The 22,930-nt window shown below is 37.1% G+C and overlaps 1 protein-coding gene across 5 annotated transcripts in view; it reads left to right on the top strand.

Annotated features, from left to right (window-relative positions):
- Window positions 1–22,930, top strand: part of PHACTR4 (phosphatase and actin regulator 4) — an 87,412-nt gene that overhangs the window by 16,096 nt on the left and 48,386 nt on the right. The window lies entirely within an intron of this gene.

The raw sequence follows: 22,930 nt of genomic DNA, 5'->3' as shown, positions 1-22,930 counted from the left end.
AGGCTGAGGCAGGAGAATTGCTTTAGTGCAGGAGTTTGAAGCTGCAGCGAGCTATAATCTCAACACTGCTCCAGCCTGGGCAACAGAGTAAAACTCTGTCTCAAAAAAAAAAAATGGTTTGAAAAAATAATTTTGACCTTACAGACCTCCTGAAAGAGTAGTGGGGGGGATCCCCAGGAGTCCCTATACCACACTTTGAGACCTGCTGCTTGAGAATGTTAGTTATCTCAAATAAAAACAAGAATCATTCAGCATGTTTAAATGAGAAATTTAAAGTTCTCTATCTTGATCACCCAGTAACTTACATATACTTCTGTTTGGTTAGAAATGTAGTTCTGTTAGTATTTAAGAAACAAGTGTGCTTTGTAGTGCTTCATTAGTACTTGGCCAATGAAAGGTAACATGAACATAATTATAATAGCAGGCATGTATACTTTCTGTAATTAAGTTTTGCCTGTATATCATATTTCATCTAGCAAGATGAGTAAGGGAATATAAATCTATATACACAAAGGTTTGCTGTCTGCCTTTTTGACTACAAAGTCATTTACTGTGTTGAACCATATTTTTTTTTTTTTTTAAGAGATAGGATCCCACTCTGTTGCCCAAGCTGGAGAGTGCAGTTGCACGATCATAACTCACTGCAGCCTTGAACTCTTGGGCTCTAGTGATCCTCCTGCCTCAGCCTCCTGGGTAGCTGGGACTACAGGTGCATGCCACCATGCCTGGCTAATTTTTTTCTATTTTTAGTAGAGATAGAATCTCCCTCTTGCTCAGGCTAATCTCAAACTCCCGAGCTCAAGCTGTTCTGCCTCGGCCTCTCAGAGTGCTAGGATTACAGGCATAAGCCACCACGCCCAACCCCACTGGAGGAAGCATTTGATTCAAGCCTTTTCTGATTCTTTATTATGTAGAAAGAAGTCTGAATTCCTTTTTATGCCAATGCAAGTTAAGGAAGTATAGTAAAAATTTTACCAAATTTATGTTTTGTTCTTGCCCAGTTGCAGTTGATGACTGAGGTTAGACTCTTTGGCTACTGGTACTAGTAATCAGATAGCTCTGATTAATAGTTTTTGTCTTGCTTTGAGATGGCTGCTGTTTAAAACCTGGCAAGATCAGAATTTCTCCTGTGATTTTAGTGACTCTAGATGACTTCTTTAGGACCTGGGCCTTTTTTTTTCCCTACAGGATTAACCTAGTTCGTCAATGAGATCCTTAGTTTGAACACCAGAGGGCAGTCAGTATTTATTCATAAATTTTACAGTTTCATTACCAACTTAATTCTTGAGGGAATTATTTATGAAGAATTTGGTAAATTGAGTTTATTTTAGTCACATGGTGACAATTTTTTGTTTGTTGGTTTGTTTTGAGATAGAGTCTCACTCTGTCACCAGGTTGGAGTGCAGTGGCGTGATCATAGCTCACTGCATCCTTGAATTCCTGGGCTCAAGTGATCCTCCCACCTCAACCTCTCAAGTAGCTGGGATTATAGGCTCATGTTACCACCCTAGCTAATTTTAAAATTTTTTGTAGAGAGTCTCTATGTTGCCCAGGCTGGTGTCAAACTCCTTGCCTCAAGCCTCCCAAAGTTCTGGGACTACAGGCATGAGCCACCCTGCCCAGCCCTCGTGACAAATTCTGAAGAACTTGTCAATATGAATAACTGGAGTAATGACCATGACAACTCCAAGATTTTTACTGGAAACTAGTTTTCTTTCCGACCTCCTAGCTTTACTTAACATAAGTGCAAATAACTTAAACCCAGTATAACCCAATTAATTAGATTTGTTATTAAACTAATTAAATTCAACTGAAATTAAATTTAAATATAACTTAAATTTACTAGAGAGTATCAAAGTGTGAGTTGTTAGGGAAGTTATAGTTGACCAGTAGTCAATTGAAAGATAAAGTAAAAGTGCTTTTTTTTCTTTTTTTTAACAATATTAACTTGGTACCAAGAATATGCTTTTGATTGTTTCCTAAGATAGGTAAAAATTTGAGTTCTTTGTTAGTGAGAGGATTTTTCTTTTATACTTGGAATTTGTAAATTAACATTTACGTTCATAATGTGGATGTTAGAGAAAAATAGAAATGATTCATAGTTATATTTAACTATCAGACTTCTTCTCTGTCTCCATTCTTCCTTCTAAATGGTATTCTGATTTGTTTTAGTTATTTACTATATATATGATAAGAATTTGGTATACTCAATGTGGTTTGACAAAGAAAAAAATTGAGTGTAAAATGAGTTTAACTGTTTCTTGTAACATGGAGTAAGAATTTTGTTACAATCAAGTTAGCTAACAATTATGTAGATATATTTTTAAATAATTACTGTAGTATTCTGAAAATAAAAATAGTAAGGGATTTTTACCCATGAAGTGCCAGAGGGACAGGCCTAAGGCCTCTAGGACCTTTGCTACATGGACAGATGCTTACACATTTCATTATACAACATTTAAATATCACATCTGTTAATACCACTATTAGTCTCATGAGAAAAATCTTTAAGGTTGGGAAGCTGCCAGGCTCACTATGGATATAAATTTTCCAAAATTCTAATTTTCACTTGAAAGCTGGAATTATATCGTTGGCAACAAATATTGTCAATTTTCTTTGTTAGTGACAGGCTTACTTTTGAGAAAATGTCTGTCAAAAATATCTAAGCTTGTTTGTCATTCATTCTTTCAAGTGAAGATGGTATTTCATGAAGAAAACTGGCTAGTTCAGCTTGCAGCTCAGTCATACAAATACCTTTCCTGGAGATAACCATCCTACTTAAGTATGCAAATGTGCTTTATACACACTTCTATTGCACCACACACAATAGTAAAAAAGACATATTGAAAGGTTGAGATTTATTAAAGCTAGTAATTTTTATTGCTTCATCAGGGACATTTTTAGCTAGTTGCAAAAGCTTTATTCATATGAATGGTTTTCTAGGAACGAAGTTACAAAGTAATATTTCCTTTTTTATTAGAATTTATATTAAATAGGAAATACGAGAAGCAGTTTGTTTAGGTAATAAATAGAATTTATTATTTTCTAAATAATTAAAGTCAACTATAACTACAAAAAAAATTTGTTGAATTAGCCAGGATTAGCCTGGTGTGTTGGCTCATGACTCTGTAGTCCTGGCTACTCAGGAGGCTGAGGCAGGAAGATAATTTGAATCCAGGAGTTTGAGGTTAATAGTGAGCTGTGACCCACACCATTGCACTCCAGCCTGGGCAACAGAGCAAGACTCTGTCTCTAAAAAATACTTTTAAAAAATACTTAAAGTGAACTATTTTTTTCTTACTCTGTATCTGAATTTATAAATAATTATTATGTTATAAAGGTTTTTTTTCCTAGCTGTTCAACAGCATTTATTAAGGAATCACACTGAAGGTTTAATGCACTTTACTTCAGAGTTCATGGGAAAAAATTGTGTGGTGATATATTGTTACCACTTGAAGCTCAAAATATGCCCATCACAGTCCTTTCCTCCCTCCTCTTTAATAATGAAGGACAAGACAGAAACTTAATTAGTTTTGAAATCCTCTGTGTGTAGGAGATAAATTCCTCCAGGATTATAAATTCCCCCAGGATTAAACGATGCCAAAAATAATGCCAATTTCATTTTTCCCCTTAAGGTTTTGAGTAGAAATCTAATAAAACATTACTACTAATATATGTTAAATATCCTCTCTCATCTTGTTTTGTAATAAAGAGTACAAACTTATGGAGGTCAAGGTCTTTTTACTGTTATATTTCACTGCCCAACAGGAAGCACATAATACATTCTTCCAGTGGTTTTAATTTTTCTTCATAAAATAGAATTACCAATCTTAAGGGAAATAGAATGAACAGACACTAGTTTCTCTGAACTTGAATAACATGTCATGTAATTATTTCTTCTGTTGGTAGAAAAAGATGCTTCATAGTAATAGTAATACAAGCCTGGAAAGGTAGTAATGCTGGCATTCTGGACTGTTGTCTGGGTCCTGTCATCATTTTTCATCACTTCTGACTATTCTTTATTCCTAGAAAATCATAGCAAGTGTGGTAGGTTGACTGAATTTATAGACTGGTTTCCATCTGAATTTATTTCTGTATACTGAGCCCTTATCAATGTGTCATGCACCCTGTTTAGGCAATGATATATGTTATGGAAATGTTTTCTCCCAGCCTGTGACTTGTCTTTTTATTTTCTTACTAGCAAAAGTTTTTAATTTAATGAAATCCAATTTAATCAATTTTTTTCTTTTACGGTTCATGCTTTTTGTGTTCTAAGAAATCTTTGCTTAATTGAAGGTCACAAAGATTCTCTACTATTTTTTTCTTCAGGGTATTTATAGTTTGGGTTTTATTTTAGGTCAGTGATTCTTTTTGAGTTAATTTTTGGATATGGTACAAAGTTGAAAGTATTCTCCTGTGTCTACTGAATTACCGTGGCACCTTTGTTGAATTCCTGACAAATGGATAATTTTCTAGAAAAATATAATTTGGCAGAATGACTCAAGAAATAAAAATCCCATGTAGACTAATGTTAAAATGTGTCTAGGCCTAGAGGGGTTATGAGCAATTTGATTCATACTGATGGAGCAGATAATTATAGTAGTCCCTCCTTATCCACAGGGGATATGTTCCAGGACCCCCAGTGGATGCCTGGAATCCTGGATAGTATTGTATCCTATATATACTATGTTTTTTCCTATACGTATGTACCAATGAAAAAGTTTGAATTATAAATTAGACACAGTAAGGGTTTAAAAACAATAACTAATAATAAAATAGAGCAAGTAAGTAAAATAAGGGTTACTTAAATATAAGTACTGCGATACTGCTAGAGTTGATCTCACAACCAAAATGGCTACTAAGGTGACTAACAGGCAGGGAGCCTATACTGTGTGGATACGCTGGACAAAGACATGATTCATGTCTTGGGCAGGATGATGCAGGATGGTGTGAGATTTTATCATGCTACTCAGAATGGCAACCAATTTAAAACTTATGAATTGTTTATTTCTGGAGTTTTCCATTTCATAGCTTTGGACTGGTTGACTGTGGGTAACTGAAATTGCAGAAAGTGAAATTAAGGGATATGAGGGGACAACTGTATAACAGTATATCAACCATAGCAGAGCAGAGAAAGAGAAAGTATATCTATTTATTTTATAAAGTTAGCAGAATCTCGATAACTAAAAGCTGACAAAGGGCCGGGCGCGGTGGCTCACGCCTGTAATCCTAGCTCTGGGAGGCCGAGGCGGGTGGATCGCTCGAGGTCAGGAGTTCGAGACCAGCCTGAGCAAGAGTGAGACCCCGTCTCTACTAAAAATAGAAAGAAATTATCTGGCCAACTAAAAATATATATACAAAAAAATTAGCCGGGCATGGTGGCTCATGCCTGTAGTCCCAGCTACTCGGGAGGCTGAGGCAGTAGGATCGCTTAAGCCCAGGAGTCTGAGGTTGCTGTGAGCTAGGCTGATGCCACGGCACTCACTCTAGCCCGGGCAACAAAGTGAGACTCTGTCTCAAAAAAAAAAAAAAATAAAAAAAAAAAATAAAAGCTGACAAAGATAATATAAAAGTACATTTGTCCTATCTCACTTAATGAATATATAGTTATAGAAAGTTGACATAAAATACCTGCAGATCAAATCCAACAAATTGACAAGGTGTGGTGGCTCACACCTGTAATCCTAGCACTCTGGGAGGCCAACCCAGGAGGATTGCTTGAGGTCAGGAGTTTGAGACCAGCCTGAGCAAGAACAAGACCCTGTCTCTACAAAAACTAGAAAAATTAGCCAGGCATGGTGGTGCACACCTGTAGTACAAGCTACTCAGGAAGCTGAGGCAGGAGGATTGCTTGAGCCTAGGACTTTAAGGTTGTAGTAAGCTGTGATGATGCCACTACACTCTAGCTGGGGTGACAGAGTAAGATTCTGTCTCAAAAAAAAAAAAAAAAAAAAATCCAACAAATCATATTTTTTTCTGATTACAAAAAAACATATTTCTTTGAGGAAAATTAGAAAATATTGCATAAAGCATAAAGTTTTAAATCACACTGGATCTTTCTTGCCAGTAATAACTACTGATAACATTTTGAAATATCTACTTCCATGGATTTTTTCCTAGGGCAGTTATCTATATACAGTAGTTATATATTTTTAATATACTAATTTAAACTGCTTTTTTTCATTTGATGTGACAAATCTATGAATATATTGAAAGAATATGACTAGGTGAATTTTTTACAACATTTATTAACATAGTTTAACATGATGAAGAATAGTTCTTTGGAGGATCACTTGAGCCCAGGAGTTTGAGGTTGATGCCACGGCACTCCAGCCCAGGCAACAGAGTGAGATTCTGTCTCAAAACAAACAAACAAACAAAGAGTAGTTCTCTGAAACCAACAGACACCACTACGTTTATCAGTGAAATACTGAAGAAATGTCCACTGCTACCCTTATTCAACATTATTTTGGGAGTCCTAGACAGTATAGTAAGACAAACACTAATTAGAGGTATGTTTCTAGTAAAGAACAAAATAATTGTGCATTTGTTGATGGGTACTATTGTCTCTTCAGAAAAATACTCAAAGAGAATCAACTGAAACAAAGTTCAGTAAAATGGCTGGCTAACCACAAAATAAATGTTCCAAAATGAATTGTTATATAATGTATACAAGTATAATAAGTTACCTATAGAAAATTGAAATGGGTTAAAAGTCATTTACAATAACAACCAGAGTTATAAAATACCTAGGAGTGATCTTAACAAGATGTAACCTATGCTAAAATTAAAAATTTGCTATACATAAGTAAATATATTATATCAAGTAATAGGGAAAAGAGGAAACATTATCAGTGTCATTTATTCCTAAATTTATTATTACACAGATTAATACAAGTTTAATAATTGAAGTGAACTTATATTTGCTTTTGATATTTGACAAAATGATTATAAAATATAACTTAGAAAAAATTGAAATTAAGTAATTAACTAACTACCCTTTTTATTGGTTTATGATGCTAGTGTGGTCACACTAAGTTTTGTAAGGTCTTGGGTGTATTTTTGGACTATATTTTTGTTCTGTCAAACCATTTGTCAGTGTTTGCACCAGTTCTATGATATATTTATTACTACAGTCTAAATAACTTCACTGGCCAGGCACGGTGGCTCACACCTGTAGTCCTAGCACTTTGGGAGGCCGAGGCAGGAGGATCATTTGAGCTCAGGAGTTCGAGACCAGCCTGAGCAAGAGCAAGAGCCCTGTCTCTACTAAAAAAAAATAGAAATAAATTAGCTGGACAACTAAAAATATATAGAAAAAAATATTAATCAGGCATAGTGGCACATGCCTGTAGTCCCAGCTACTCGGGAGGCTGAGGCAGGAGGATTGCTTGAGCCCAGGAGTTTGAGGTTGCTGTGAGCTAGGCTGATGCTACAGCACTCTAGCCTGGGCAACAGAGTGAGACTCTGTCTCAAAAAAAAAACAAAAACAGCTTCACTGATTGGATTCTTGTTCCTGCTCTGAGTGCTGTCATGTTAAAAATGAATTTCATGATCAGAGCTTTGAATTGACTCAAAGGCAGGATAATTTTTACACAACAGTTTGAAACATCAGTGGAGTCCAAAACACATGGGTGCGTGCACATACACACACTCACCATAATTGAGGCTTCCACTGAAAGAAAGTAATGGTAGTATTAATATAATGGACCATCTGTGGGATGATGCTAATGACCTCTAATTCCTCATTGAAGATTTGTGGCAAGGGGATTTCCTCATCAAACCAGTATTTATCTTGTGGTAGACAGTGCCATCATATCAGATTATAATCTGTAGCTATAGCTTTCTTTTTCTGTTGCATAAAAAGATTAATATTATGTTTGACCTATTTAAGTATTTTAATTACCCTAGAAATAGGATAATTTATTTTTATTCTTAAATGTTTAAATAATAATGACACCTACATTTCTAACAAATTGATGTAAAAATCAATAACATTAAGACACATTTTACAAAATAAAATATTTTATAAAACAAAATGTGTCCTATTTAGATTTCATAAGTGTCATATTTAAGTTTCCTTTGATGCTTCCATAGTTTTTCTTTTTCTTTTTTGATCTCCCAAAAGAATTTAGATGCTATAAAACAGGTGGGTGGGTCTGGCTGTTTTCTTTTGTCTTCCCCTCCTGACTCCCCAGGGATTGGTGCTTTTCCTCTTCAGTTTATAGCTCAACAATCAAAGGGCATGAATAGCATGAAGCCTTAAATATTATGTCTTAAATAGTGTAAGAAAAAAGGGGCACCAAAGAAAGGACATTCTTGCTAGGATGAAGAGCTTTGCTTAATATTAAAGCCATGTACTTGTTTAGTTCTAGTTATAATCTCACAATGCATCCAGGGTAGATGGATTAATGTTGGTTACAACGAAGGCCAGTTCGTGTCCTAACCCCACCCAAAAGGTGAATGAATGGTGATGGGTGGATGATTGGCTGACTGAATGATATATTAATTCATTTAATAAATTTGTGTTGGGTCACTGCCCTAGCTGCCTTGAAGGAAAAAATGAATAAGATGCAAAACTTACTTGTATATCAGATATATAGTGAACCCTATATATCCAAGGGTTCCACATCCCATTTCAACCAACTATGGATGGATAATATTTGGGAGAAAAAAACATACAACAATAAAAGATAATACAAATTTTGAAAAATACTGCATAACAATGATTTACATTGCATTTGCGTTGTATTAGGTATTATAAGTAATCTAGAGATGATTGAGAGTGTATGGGAGGATGTGCATAGGTTGTGTACAAATACTTCGACATTTTATGTAAGGGACTTGAGCATCTGAGTCCTGAAACCAGTCCTCCTCAGATACCTAGAGATGACTATATTTCCTTTATCTGTGCTCTTTGAACAGTTTAGTGGTAATTTCTTTAGGAAGAGTGTTTTGTTTTATTGTTTTTGTTTTGTATCTAAAAGGAAAATGTGGCAAACCCAGGGAAATAGGAAAAACTAGAGGCTTCTTAACTGCCTTATGTGTCACAAAACATGCCTGTACATTGCTAATAATAATGCTCCAGGTAGTGTAAATGTCAGTGAAAGGTTATGTAAACCTGTGCTTCAGTAATTTGGGTTTCTCATTAAAGATTTGGACTAGAGAGTTTTGGTTGTATATCTACTTTTATAGTGTAGCAAAGAGTGGAAACTCGTATCCAGATTACGTAGATGTGAATCCTAGCTTTGCCAGTTATTAACTTGTACAAGTTCACTCTTTGTGACTCAGTTTCGTCATCTGTAAAATGGGGATAATAAATGGTATCTTTCTCATAGACTTGTAAGAATTAGACAAGTTAATATATGTAAAACACTTAGAACAGTCCTTGGCATGATACTAATAGCATGCTCAATTCGTCTTAGCGATTATTGTTATTAGAGAATGGGGAGAAAGGATGCATGGGTAGTTGAATTTAGTTTAAATTTTTCTAAGCTTTAGCTTTCTTTTCATCAAATCTTTTGTTAGAGTTACTCATATGTTATAATAGGTTAATTTAAAGTTAATAGTATTTCATTTCTTTGTGTTCTATTATTGCTGATAGCAATTCTTACAATTTAATGAAATAATCAGAAACCAGGAAACAGGAATCAAGGGGAGAAGAAACAGAGACCAGAAATCAGCTTTGACTAATTAAAAACTGGTAGTGCTATAGTTTAGTCCTTCTAAATGTTTCTCTTAGGAACTAGAAAAACAGAGCTATTTTTAATTAGTTTTTTTAAATCAAAAAGCAACTATAATTAAAAGAATGTGTTGCTGTAAGCATATGTGGAAGCGAATTTGTAATAATATGTAATCCATAGCTAGTAAGATAATTTCAATCAAGGCTGTCTTTTCCTTTTTGTCACAAAACTGATCAGTGATTTATTAGATGTTCATTACCTACAGGCCTGCCACATTTCCCAGCATAATTACACCATAACCTGAAAGGGACACATAGGCAAACCTTTCCCTGGGAGGAGTGAAAGATCCTATTCTCCCTCTGCCTCCCTCTATTTTTTAAAGTATTTATTGAATGCCTGCTATGTGCTGAATACTATGTTACTTCTTGAGAATATAAGGGACAATTTCTGCTTTCAGAGAATGGACAGTTTAATAGGAGAGACAAATGAGTAAGTAGATAAGTGTTATATACCCCTATATGTAGAGGTTTATTCAGGTGACTTTGAAGCACAGAAGAGTGCCTAAATCAGTCTTAGATGTAGAAAGTTTCAAGGAAGCTGTCCTCGAGGAAGTGACACATAAAACTGAATTTTGAAGGCGTAGGAGTTAGGTAGAGTAGAGATTAAAGGGAGGGAGAGACAGAACAGTGAATGCGTAGGTTGGTAGACCTGGGAGGGTATGTCGTAGTTTAGGAACCCCAAGCGCTTCAGTGGAACTAAACACTAGGGCAGATGCAGGAGAATGGTAAGAACAGACACCGGATCCTGTCTTAAAGGGTTTTTTGTAAGCTGTGGAGAACATTATTAAATTTATATTGTTATAAAGATCACTGTAGGTTGGTCCGATGGTAGTAGGTTATCGGAACTTACTAACATTAGTGTCACGAAAGTAGGTATTCAACCCCTGACTGCTAAATTTGACTGGCTTAAAAAAAAAAGATCACTATGGCACCAGTGTTGAGAATAGATTAGAAAAGGACAAAACTGGAGGCCAGTAAGAAAGAAATTATTCCTGCCCTAAACTTACATAGGAGGATGTCAAATTTGAAAGCTGTGTTCCATAAACACATTCTGTCAGACCTAGAAGATTTATAGATTGTGTAAAAATATAGAAGACTTTTTCCCAAGCAAATAAATCCCAGAAGAATCATTTCAGCCCTTTATCTTTTTCCGTTTTTCTTTTCATTCACTATAAATCAACAAAACAAACTGGTTGTTAGCTCTTCTGGATTTTAGGATAAGCAGTATTCTGAAGGTTGTTGGTGCCTAGGCTAGGTGTTTATTGCTTTTGGATCCTGTTTAATTTCGGGCTTTTTCGATAAAAGAAATTATTTTTAGGCTGAAATAACAATCATCAAATTTGCCTCTTGGAAGGTTTTGTTTGGTGGCTACATTTTCACAGATTCAGCACGCTAATAAAGCTTTTCAGAAACGTTAGTTTTTCAGAGATTAGGCTAGTTGCTTAGGATAGACTGGTAAACAGAGACACAAGTTGTCTATATTTTCCTCTGACCTCACTATATTCTCTTCCTTAAGTATTAATGTATTTGACTGTCTATTATTTTTTAACAAGATTTAGAAGCCAAAATATGTATAATCCAAAACATAATTTTTCTTTGACTTTAGAAATTATATGCATAACTTCCCCCCACCCCCAATGCCTCACTTTCTGTGATTGTGAAAAATTGAGGGTTTGGAGGGAAGGGAATGGTATGAAAGAGATATGGATATTTCATACGTGGAAAACAAAAAGTGGTTTTGAATTACTGGCTGGAGTATGTTTGATAGAAACACCATTTAAATAGTCACCCTTAATTCCTTTGCAGGAATTACTGTTGACTCGTAGTGTAACCAAGTGTTCATTACTCAGACTTTTTACTTAGTAGAGGATGAAAGCTATATTCTGCACATGTATATTTTTGCTTAAGGAGATTCCTTGTTAGGAATTTCTGGATAACTTTTAAAAATGTTACAGCTATCATCAGACATTTATTTTATTCCCACTGGATATGTAGTGTTGGTAGTATCTTTCTCACTCGAAGTGAATTTGAAAGCCAAATGAGTTAGAAAGAGTTATGAAAGAGAGAGAAGGAAGATTAGTGGCAATGGCTTAGTAGTCATCTCTTTGAGTCACCAGCAATGAATGTCACTTTACTGGGAAACATTCAACATGTTTCAAAATCCTGTGATGGTAGCTTCTTGATTTCTGACTGGTTAGTTTCTATACATCATTGATACCTCTGTGTTCCTTAATAGAGGTCAGTTGGGACTTGTTGTTATGAATATCATGTGATTTTATAAGGTACTTTTTTTCTTTAAGATTAAGGCTCCTTAATCACTTTTATTGTAATTTCATGAAATATAGCTTCAGCTTATGAAAAAGTACCATTTGGATTAGAAAGAATGAATGGCCAGTAAGATGGAGGTTGTTAATTTTCAACTGATAACAAATTAATGTAACTCTCAGTAAGTCTTGGTGAAATAAAACCATTCTTGGTTCCCTAGGCTTTAAATTATTGTGTTACTAGGAAAAGTAGTAGTAATTCAGTTGCTAAACAATCAGTATCAAAGATTGTGAGTGTAATAAATAGCTCAGTGGTTTGAAACTGAATAAAAGGAAACTTTTTTTTCAATGTCAAGATTTCTTCAAAGTATACTGCCTGTTAGGGTGGAGTGCTGGTACATGTGGGTTTGCAAAAAATTTCTCTAAACAAAGATTAAAATAGAAAGAAGTTTATTTTACTTTTTCCCAAGTGGAAAAAGGGCCAACATGGTGAAAAGGAGGAAGGGGAAAAGTATGTTGGCCGCGAGAATCAGGTATTTAGGCTTTTTATTTAGGACCTGTAAAAAGGGGTGAAGATGATTTATGGCTGTAGCTGAATTAACAGGGTACTGTGAACACTGCATCCACTCCTCTCTTTCTTCTCAGCAAACAGATAACAGCAGAAGTGGCTATCAGGTATCAAAGATCTTGTCTGTGATCTAGCCCTTAAGATGTGATTCTGGGCAGGATCTGTATCCTGAAGTTTGTCCCCCCTGCTGTCGGTCTGGGAGCTTCTCAGGAACACTTCGAGGCTGTAAAACAAATTCTAAAGGCATTGAACTGCTGACTGTAAAGAGAAAGATTTATATTTCCTTTCGTCTTTTGGCTTTTTTCAGATGTTTGTGAAAACCGAGTACCTGCAGCATGCCTGTCAGCTAGGGAGAGAAAGAGCAGAGAGCAGGGGGAGAGCTCATCATTGATCTTTAGATGTTACTAGGAAATTGTGGGATTAGATATTTTCCTATTATTTCAGCAAGGCTGCCCCTTTCACTGCCAATAGTAGTTGGTACTATGGAAGATAGACATCACATGCTAGTGAAATGTGGAATTAGTTCTTTGAGATACTGTTATTACTGAAGACTTCTGAGTGTGCTTCAAAAATCTTTTAGGTTCAGCATGTCCAGTGGAACTTTCTGCAGTGATGGAAATGTTCTGTGTCTGCACTCTCGAGTCTGAGCACCTGAAATGTGGCCAATACAACCGAGAAACTGAATTGTAAATTGTATTTCATTTTAATTAATATGAATGTAAATCACATGTGGCTTGTGGCCACAGTATTGGACAATACACATAGATATTTGAGAATTGAGCAACACATTTGATAGCCAATACGCCTCTACCAGTGATTGAAATACACTATAGTGTAGTTAGTATTTATTATTGGTACACTGGAAATGTGGCTTTTTATTTTGCTGCTATTAAAACTGAAGAGACTATAAAGTTAGAAAGGTGACAAAGGAAGTTAATTAAGGAATGTGTTTTTACTTCAGATCTTTGCATGTATGTCATCTTCCCAATGAGGCTCTTATGCTCCCATTTTATAATTTAACACCCTCTCTTTCAGCCCACCTTATCTCCCTTTCTTCCCTTTTTTTTCCTGTATAGCACTTATCACTATCTAACATGCTAGGATGAGGGCAGGGATTTTCCCCCCCCTCTGTATTCATTGTTGTGTCTCAATACCTAGAAAATACCTGACACTTTAGAAGTGCTTGGCAAATATTTGTGGAAAGAATAAATGAGGGTTATAGTTTCCCAATAATATTAATCCCATTCATTTAACATTTATTTTGCATTATATAGCAAGCATTGAGTTAGTTATATAAGGTACACTATGGCCAGTACCCTTTCCATAATAAAACATTTCTTTGAACCATTATTACCATTGTTTGAATTTTTTTTTTCCTGAGGCAAAGTCTCATTCTGTCACCCTGGCTAGAGTGCAGTGGGTTCATCATAGCTCACTGCACCCTCAAGCTCCTGGGCTCAAGCAATCGTCCTGCCTCAGACTCCCGAGTAGCTGGGCCTACAGGTGTGTACCACCACGCCTGGCTAATTTTTCTATTTTTTGTAGAGACAGGGTCTCTCTCTTGCTCAGACTGGTCTCCAACTGCCGACCTCAACTGATTCTCCCACCTCAGCCTCCCAGAGTGCTGGGATTACTGGTGTGAGCCACTGTGCCCGGCCTGAACCATTATTTGAAACAGAACATTGAATTGGTTAAATTCTTGGTTTAACCAAAGGGACCTTGCCAATACTTTGAACCAACTGCCTGATGTCACATGGTGATTTACAGTTCCATCAATGTCATTTATATCCTCTTCTCACTTCCTTTTTTCCCTTATCCCCACAATGTATGAATCTTTTATATAAGCACACTTATTTTTTCTACATTTTCTCATCTCCATTCAGCTAATTCTCACTTTCCTACCTTTCCACTGATTTTACTGTACCTTAGGGAACTCCTCAAATCCTTAACCCAACTGTAGAAAAACCCTTTTACCTTTCTTAACCTAAACTTCCCTTGTTTACTATAATTTCTTATAACTCCTTCCTCAGTTCTAGAGGCATCTTCTTACCCCCTAGGGGTATCCTCAAGAGCTTATTCTCTTGAGGAGAAAACAAAAACTTGAAGAGAAAACAAAAAGACAGAATCTCTGTAGCTCTAATTTCTTACACTGAGATCTTTCATTCTGTGGAGCTAAAAGCAGTCCTGCTGGCATAATTTCAGTTTCCCTGTCCCATAAACTTAGTGCAACATATTGTGAGTGTATAAACATATACATTACTTCAAACCTGCTATTATTGAGAGCAGAAGAGATAATAAAGCTGCTGTGATATAAAAGCATAATAGAACCTCCCCAGTTTTTCCTAAAGTACTGTGATGGCTAAATTTAGCCATCAGGGAGGTGGGGTTCGTTTATGTAAAGAATCTAAATGGAGGAAAAGGAGCCAAAATATATTAAGCACCTTTCATCATGAGAGAGTTCTCTTATTTAATTCTCATAGCAACACTATGAGCAGTTATCTCCATTTTACGATGTGTAAACTGAGGTGCAGATAAGTAACTTGTCTAGAGTCACCTAATCAGTAAATGGGAAAGCTGAAATTGTACATAGCTATATGTGACTCCAAATCCTCTGCTTTCTTCTTTTGGTAAACCGTGCTGCCTTCTGTAAGTTGGTATCAGGCAGGGAACAAGAGTTATAGTATTTGATGTAGAATAGGAGGCAGTTTTGCTTTTTGCATCCAATGAGCCAGCCACAGAAAGAAACCAGTATTATTTGGGTAAGTGGCATGAGTATCCAGTGATTCCAGTGGCCCTACCTTAACTTTAACCTTCTGTCTCTTTCAGCCTGTTCTTCAGGCTAGTTCATGTGAAGTATAAAAGCTTTCTGCTAAGGATCTTGAGCTTAACAGTAGTGATTAAATGAGGGTTTATATGACAAATTTGTCTCCTTTGTTACTACTTCCAAAGTAGTACATTCTCAAAAACAATCATGAACAGGCCATATTTTTCCACATAAGTGAGAGCTTCACAGCAGCTCTAAGGATTGTTTGGAATAATAGAATAGTCCATGGTCACCACATTTCTTCTAGCCTCCATCAGTGGAATTTTTCACCTTAATTGCCTTTTGTGACTAGATTCTACGGGCAAAGTTTAAAATCAAAGAATGCTGTTTCTTTCCTTGTACTCAAGGTTAATAAATACTTGTTGCATGTACACTATGCACCACGTTGTGCCAAGCATTGAGGGTTTAAGGATAAATACATCATGGTCCCTGCCCACAAAGATTTTCTAGCCTACTAGAGAAGTCTGAAGATGATTGCAGTTCAGGGTGGTGTGTCCAACAAGACCATAGTCATGATCAGCCCTGTACTCTCCAATATTATCTCTTGATGCTTGTGCCTTTTTCTCAACTTCTGTCCTCCCTTCTGTGGCTGACTCTTTCAGATTTTAGATGTCGCTTGAATCAAGATATTTTCTCTGACCTCAAGACAAAACTAGACACTCTTATTCCTATCAATATGTGTTTGCATAGTGCCTAAGTACTCATTATACTCTATTGTAGGTCTATTTACTTGAACTGAAAGCACCTTAAGGGCCAAAATTGTTGTATTTTAGCACCAACCTAGTGCTGGTTACATAATCAGGGTTCAGAAAGTCTTTATCGGAATTCTGCTTGAGTGATCAAGGAACTGCTTATAAGGGAGGAAGCAGCATATGAGCCAGTTACTAAAGGATGAGGAGGAGTTTCCCAGGTGGACCTGGGAAAGAAATTCTAGGATAAGGGAGCAATTTATCCCAATAGATGAGATAATGAAGAGTTTTCAAATGACTAGCAGTGCTTTCTAATTTGCGCAGGGAGTTTGAGGCACAGGTTATTCCTTGAAGGGTATTATCTCCTGTAACTATCCAGAGCCAGCCAGATTGAGTAGATCAAGGACTAAAGAGAAGGAAGCTGATCTTTCCCTCAATTATATATCCAGAAGTTGAAAATTAGTCTTTTACAGGAATACGTATTTGTGTGATCCGCTTATAATTTCTGTTGATCATCTTTTCCTAGAGTAAAGTGACTTTCTTCCTAACTTCTCACCAGAGCTTACCTGCCTGAGACATCTTAGGCCATAAGAAAGAATTATGCTGAATTAAGCTGGGGGAAATGTAATTAAAATAGCTAAGCGCTTACTCTCCTAGGTGATCCAATTTATATTAGTACTTCAACATAAAAGTACATTTAAATTAAGGCATTATGCGCTTATGATTGATCTTGTAAACTGTTTATTGAAGATATAAAGCATATAAGCATGCTTTCATATTGGTAGATGATTTGTCATATGCATTTGTCAATGAAAAGTTTGGGAATTATAAATATCACTAAAAGTTTCAAATCTCTAGAGGAATGTTTTAACTAGAAGAGAAAATAGTCTAAAAAATGGTGAGGTCAGCCGGGTACCATGGCTCACACCTGTAATCCTAGCACTTTGGGAGGCCAAAGTAGAGGAATTGCTTGAGGTCAGGAGTTGGAAGAACAGCCTGAGAAGCACAGTGAGACTTTATCTCTACACAATTATAATACCAAGGAAAAATCAGCCAGTCCTAGCTACTTGGGAAGCTGAGACAGGAGGATCACTTGACCCCAAGACTTGGAGGTTCCAGTGAGCTATGATCGTGCTACTGCACCCCAGCCCAGGCAACAGAGCAAGACCCTATCTTAAAAACAACAAGAAAAAAAAACAACTTGTGAGGTCAAGAAAATTTGTAGTTATCTCCATTTTTTTTCCTTTGAGTGTTAAATCTGAGGAACAAAATCTCTCTAAGCAAAATAATCAATGAAAATGTTTCATATGGAAGAAATTAGTGACATAGTTTATGCCTGAACATAAGTATAATGGGGTTATGTTCTGAACCCCGTTCCTGCCTAACCCCGCCAGGGAAAGTATTATTGAATTTAAAATCTTATTTTCTGGCTGGGCATGGTGGCTCACGCCTGTAATCCTAACACTTTGGGAGACCAAGGTGGGAAGATTGCTTGAGCCCAGGAGTTCGAGACCAGCCTAAGCAAGAGCGAGACCCTGTCTCTACAAAAAAATAGAAAAATTAGCTGGGCATGGTGGCACGTGCCTATAGTCCCAGCTACTCAGGAGGATCGCTTGAGCCCAGGAGTTTGAGATTGCAGTAAGCCATGATGAGACCACTGCACTCTAGCCTGGGTGACAGAGTGACTCTGTCTCCAAAAAAAAACCTTATTTTCTTAATTCAAAACTATAAAGTTTTTATTTTTTTTTTATAACTAAAGTCTCAACTAGTAAAAGAGAATTATTATACATACACTTAGACATCATGGTTTTCAAATGAAAATACACATTTTCACCACAAGTTAATTTGGTAAAATACAATTTTTTTCTTCTTTTTTTTTATCGACAGTTTCTTGCCTTGTCACCCAGGTTGAGTTCATTGGCAGGATCATAGCTCACAGCAACCTTGAACTCCTGGGCTCAAGTGATCCTCCTACCTCAACCTCCTCAAGTACTGAAATTAGAGGTATGAGCTACTGCACCCAACCTCTAAAATATAATTTTTTTTTTTTTTTTTTTTTTGAGACAGAGTCTCGCTCTGTTGCCCGGGCTAGAGTGAGTGCCGTGGCGTCAACCTCACTCACAGCAACCTCAAACTCCTGGGCTTAAGCGATCCTACTGCCTCAGCCTCCCGAGTAGCTGGGACTACAGGCATGCACCACCATGCCTGGCTAATTTTTTCTATATATATTTTTAGCTGTCCAAATCATTTCTTTCTATTTTTTGGTAGAGATGGGGTCTCACTCTTGCTCAGGCCAATCTTGAACTCCTGCCCTTGAGCGATCCACCCGCCTCGGCCTCCCAGAGTGCTAGGATTACAGGCGTGAGCCACCGCGCCCGGCCTAAAATATAATTTTTGTGGTGAAATAAAAACACCAATCACCAAGTTCCAAAAAGAACTCTGGCCCAGACATGAACAGCAGAAGCCTACTGTGATCTCAGTCTGTCTTTAGCAGTAAAGCCCAATGACTAACATATGAGAAAATTCAAACTGTGTTTAGTTCAGGAAAAGGAGGGTAAAGTTTTCCCCATCTTCTGGACAGAACATAGCAAAGATATTCCACAATGTCTTACTATTTACTTTAACAAATCAAGATTGGATTAACATGTACAAGGAACAATGGCTTACTGATGAGAAATTTAGTTCATGTTTATGCAGCCTGCTTTGGAGCTTTCTGTGCTGTTAGCCAATGGTCTCCTTAAGTTTCTCTGTTGAACACCGTCTGTGGAACTGTTCAAATCCAGGCTTTTAGGAAAAGAATATCATTGGTATGCTTAGCTCTTTATAGGCTACATGCAGTATTTAGAAACAGTTCTTCAATAAAACAAGGCTCTGGTTAAGAAGGCTTCAAGTGCTGTCTAAACAGTAGCTTAGATTCCATTGCCTATTAAATCCTATTTTTCTACGGCGTTTCTTGTTCTTTCCCTAAATAAAATAGGGGCTGGGCGCAGTGGCTCATGCCTGTAATCCTAGCATTCTGGGAGACTGAGGCGGGAGGATTGCTTGAGCTCAGGAGTTCCAGACCAGCCTGAGCAAGAGTGAAACCCTGTCTCTACTAAAAATAGAAAAATTAGCTGGGTGTCACGGTGCGTGCCTGTAGTCCTAGCTACTCGGGAGGCTGAGGCAGGAGGATTGCTTGAGCCCAGGAGTTTGAGGTTGCTGTGAGCTAGGCTGTTGCTACAGCACTCTAGCCTGGGCAACAGAGAAAGAGATTAAAAAAAAAAAAAAAAAGGAAAAGATCCACAAATTTTAATCCTGTTATTTTCCCCTATTCCTTGAGGCACTAAGCTGTGGAGGAAAACTACTCTAAAAAGGGAGTATCTTTTATTAGCTGACAAATAACAAGAGATATTTGTCTACTTCTCATAAAGTGAGACTTCGCATTCCTAAAATATAATACATGGAAAACTAGAATGAACTCAAGGCTTTACTTGTTAATTTTAAAGCCATTAATGGGCTAGTATCTTCCTATCTCTCTGCTTGTCTTCTTACCTGTTAGCACAATGTAAATATTGTTTGTTAGAAGGAAAATGAGGCTGGGCAAGGTGGCTCACGCCTGTAATCCTAGCACTTTAGGAGGCTGAGGTGGGGAGGATCGCTTGAGACAAGGAGTTCAAGACCAGCCTGAGCAAGAGCAAAACCCCATCTCTACACAAAATAGAAAAATTTGCCAGGTATGGTGGTGCGTGCCTATAGTCCCCCTGCCTACTCGGGATGCTAAAGCAGAAGGATCACTTGAGCCCCAGGAGCTTGAGGTTGCAGTGAGCTATGATGACATCACTGTACTCTAGCCTGGGAGACAGAGCAAGACTATCTAAAAAAAAAAAGAAAAAAATGGAAAATGAGTCATGGTGGGGGAACATGTATTGGTTTGGCACATAGGCAGCAGACTTAGCATTTCTGAGAAATTTATTGTAGAGTGTGGACTTCCTGGGAACATGAATATTTCTTTAGGAGTTTAAATATTGCCTGGACCGTTTATATAAGAGCTGAAACGAGTCCTGGAGTCAGAAACAGGAGACCTGAGTTTTAGTACTGGCTCTGAGCAAGGCATTTGACCTCTTTGAACCTGAGTTTCCTCCTTCTGTAATAAGAAGGAGATTGAGCCAAATGATCACTAAGTATCTTTTCTTTCTTTTAAGTTTTATTGCCACCTTCACAATACCCTAGAATCAGCAGTAAGCCAAGCTAAGATTTGGCTTTTAAAGTTGGCAGGTGGTTTTAGCGGCTGTACCCAGGATCCATAAATCTATCTTGTTCTACTCTTGTATGGCCTTGTCTATATAAATCAGATTCTAAGGTACTGTTTCTAAGCCATGGTGTGTGTGTGTGTGTGTGTGTGTGTGTGTGTGTGTGTGTGTTTAATGTGCCTGGTTGAACTTAGCCAAACATTCAAGGTAATTCTTTTGTCTGGGCCCTTCCATCTGCTTAATGTATCTGTACACCAACCATGGTTGTGTTCAGACTTCCTCCCTGGCTTGCTTCTTCCAATTTGCTCTCTGGATTCATGGTACGGAAATGTCATCCTCTTCCATCTCTGACTAACCTCTTTGGTATGATTGTTTGAGTTTTTTACCATGTATCATTACTACGGCTCCTGACTTGGCCTCTCCTTTCTTAACTTGCCTTTTTACTGTAACAACTATGATTATTCTTGCTTGTATTTATGGAGAGCTTTCTAGGTGCTCGACACATTGCAAAGTGCTTTATTTATGTTCATGTCATTTAATCCTTTACAACTGCCTTGTACTGGTAAGTATTGTTATATGCTTTTATAACACTAGAAAACTGAGGTTAGAGAGGTAGAGTAACTTGCTTAGTGTTAACACTTAATAAGTATTAGAGCTGGAATTAAAATTTCAGTCTGACTCTAAAGCTCATGCTCTTAAGCAGTATGCTATATTGGCTCCATGACAGTGATGGTAGTAATGATATTGATAATTATAGTATGTTGAGCACCTCCTGGGTAACAAGCAATGTGTTTGTCACCTTTTGCATCCTCATTTTATAGTATTGGAAACAGCCATTGCTCATGGTCTGCTTTTAGGCTAGTAAATTTAAGTATCTGGGTTCCAAAGTGTTGGACATTCTTAAATTGGATTCTTCTTTCAGTACATTTTTCCTTTTACTCTCTTTCCTATTTTAATGGTCAACATCATAATGTTTTTTTTTTGTTTTTTTTTTGAGACAGAGTCTCACTTTGTTGCCCGGGCTAGAGTGAGTGCCGTGGCGTCAGCCCAGCTCACAGCAACCTCAAACTCCTGGGCTCAAGCGGTCCTACTGCCTCAGCCTCCCGAGTAGCTGGGACTACAGGCATGCGCCACCATGCCCGGCTAATTTTTTCTATATATATTTTTAGTTGTCCAGATAATTTCTTTCTATTTTTAGTAGAGACGGGGTCTCGCTCAGGCTGGTCTCGAACTCCTGACCTCGAGCGATCCACCCGCCTCGGCCTCCCAGAGGGCTGGGATTACAGGCGTGAGCCACCGCGCCCGGCCCCATAATGTTTTTCTGACTACTATCAGTATTAATTTTTTTTGAGACAGTCCCGCTCTGTTGCCCTGGGTAGAGTGCAGTGGCATCATCGTAGCTCACTGCAACCTCAGCCTCCCAAGTAGCTGGGGCTATAGCCATGAGCTGTGATACCCAGCTAATTTTTCTATTTTTTTCTAGAGACAGGGTCTCGCTCTTGCTCACTCTGGTCTCGAACTCTTGAACTCCTGTGCTCAAGTGATCCTCCCACATGTCTCCCAGAGTGCTAGGATTACAGGTGTGAGCCACCGTGCCCGGCCCAGTATTAACAATTGAATGTTGCCTGAGTGTTTCTACACTTTTTCCCTTACTGATGCCTTAGTGTTATCATTTTCTTATTTGTTACTTTTGCTATTTTTTTTTCTCTGTCAAAAATAGATAATGGGGATAAGATAATGGAGAGAAAACAGAATGTACTAAGGAAAGGCTAAGGGAAAGTTCAGATAGTAGAAAATCTTTCCAGATCTCGGTATAGAGAACAAAGACTTAAACTAAAAGCTCCATCTTTTGATAGCTTTCTTTTATTGAATGAATATTAGGGCTTTGGTACTTACAAACTTGGTGATGTAAGACACAAGATTTGACCTTACTAGCCCTAGTTTTCTTATCTGAAAGTAGGGTAAATAGTACTCACGCATCCCTCATGATGCATGGTTAGTTGTGATGATGAAATAACCAGTGTAAAACTCCTTAACATAGTGCTCAGAATTGTTAATTTCCTCTTTTCCTTCCAGGTGTTGGTGAAATAACCCAGAGTATGTGGCTAAAAACTATGTTAAGGTTCTGTTAAATGTGATTTTTTTATATTTAGAAAATTTACCATGATGAGCTGAAATAAAAAAAAATAAATTAAAAAAAAAAAAGAAAATTTAGTGTTAGCATACACAGATATGCATGTAAATAATTCATCAAGCTGTATCCTTAATATTTATGTATTTGGCTATATGTAAGTTACTTGTATATGGACTAACAAAAAAGAAAAATCCATGTGCAAACTGGACCTTCAGTTGCTTCATGTGATTAGCTGTTATTTCCATGTATTATGCCCAGCATGTAGGGCTACTTCCTGTAATTTTGTATTCCCCAAGATCGTATGGTGGTTATTGAGCTTTAGCAGGAAGAGAAATATTGTATAATACCTTTCAAATGTTTATTTCAAGTTTACTATTTAAACAAATGCTCAGAAATTTTTTTATTCTCAGAAAAGGTATATTCAATCCTAAAATATTCTTCTTAATGTTATTAATTCCCAGTAGATACATCTCATCCTGT

Source organism: Lemur catta, chromosome 3, assembly GCF_020740605.2.
Source record: "Lemur catta isolate mLemCat1 chromosome 3, mLemCat1.pri, whole genome shotgun sequence".
NCBI lineage: Eukaryota > Metazoa > Chordata > Mammalia > Primates > Lemuridae > Lemur > Lemur catta.
This window is presented reverse-complemented; position numbering and strand designations above follow the sequence as displayed.